The sequence below is a fragment of the Mus caroli genome, unplaced genomic scaffold (assembly GCF_978045245.1).
Source record: "Mus caroli unplaced genomic scaffold, Mus_caroli_1 scaffold_11, whole genome shotgun sequence".
Lineage (NCBI taxonomy): Eukaryota > Metazoa > Chordata > Mammalia > Rodentia > Muridae > Mus > Mus caroli.
The window spans coordinates 15,822,501-15,823,488 of record NW_028227266.1 but is presented as its reverse complement, the minus strand read 5'-3'; positions in this window follow the sequence as shown (position 1 = coordinate 15,823,488).

The following is a 988-nucleotide window of genomic DNA, read 5'->3' as shown; positions in this document are numbered from 1 at the left end:
GATGGTCCAAGCAGGCACAAAGTTAAATCAGCTTTCAGTCGATCTGACTGATGCCATCAATGTCCAAACTTCTAGTCCAATGTCCAACTGCTAGTGCCCAGTTGAAGGGAGGGCTGATGATTTTAAATCAGCGCCTTGATCTGGTTGAGGAACAGATAGGAGTCCTATACCAGTTGGCCCAGTTGGGTTGTGAAAGAAAATTGGGCGCTCTGTGTATTACCAGTGTCCAATATGAAAATTTTACTCATGCAGCTAATATGTCTAGACAGTTCTCCTTGTATCTTGCAGGAAATTGGTCTGGGGGGTTCGATGAGACTCTTGAGGCACTGAGGGCGGCAGTTTTAAAGATCAACTCAACGCGAGTGGACCTGTCATTGACAGAGGGCCTCTCCTCCGGGATTTCATCTGCATTTTCTTATTTTAAGGAATGGGTGGGGGTAGGTTTATTTAGTACTGCCATCTGCTGTGGACGTGTGTTCATGCTCTGGTTGGTTTGCAAGCTCAGAGCCCAACAAACACATGACAAGGTTGTGATAGCTCAAGAACTTGCTGCCATAGAGCAAGGGGCCTCCCCTGAAATTTGGCTATCTATGCTCAAGAATTAGTCAGCATTTGTCATTTTTTGGCTGGCCTCTTTTGTAGAGTTCGCCCTAGGTCATTTAGTAGTTACTGTCACATAGCACTGCTATATCCAAGGACGGGCAGTACAGATCAACCTAAGACACGGGGCCTGGTGGCGATAGGGTTACCCTATGACAGGAAAGGCTGTGACATTAGAGGAACGACCTAAGACTGGAGCCACAGTGGATGGACATAATTACACAGACCTAGTCCAGCCTCACTTTAATAAAACAAAAAGGGGGAGATGTCGAGAACCGTGCCGTGAGCAATCGCCATTATAAGACAGCGCTGGCTTCCCCTGTGCCTAACTAGTAAACAAGCCTTGTGCGCAAGTGTGAGAGTGAACTCACGCCTAGTCACTGCCTAT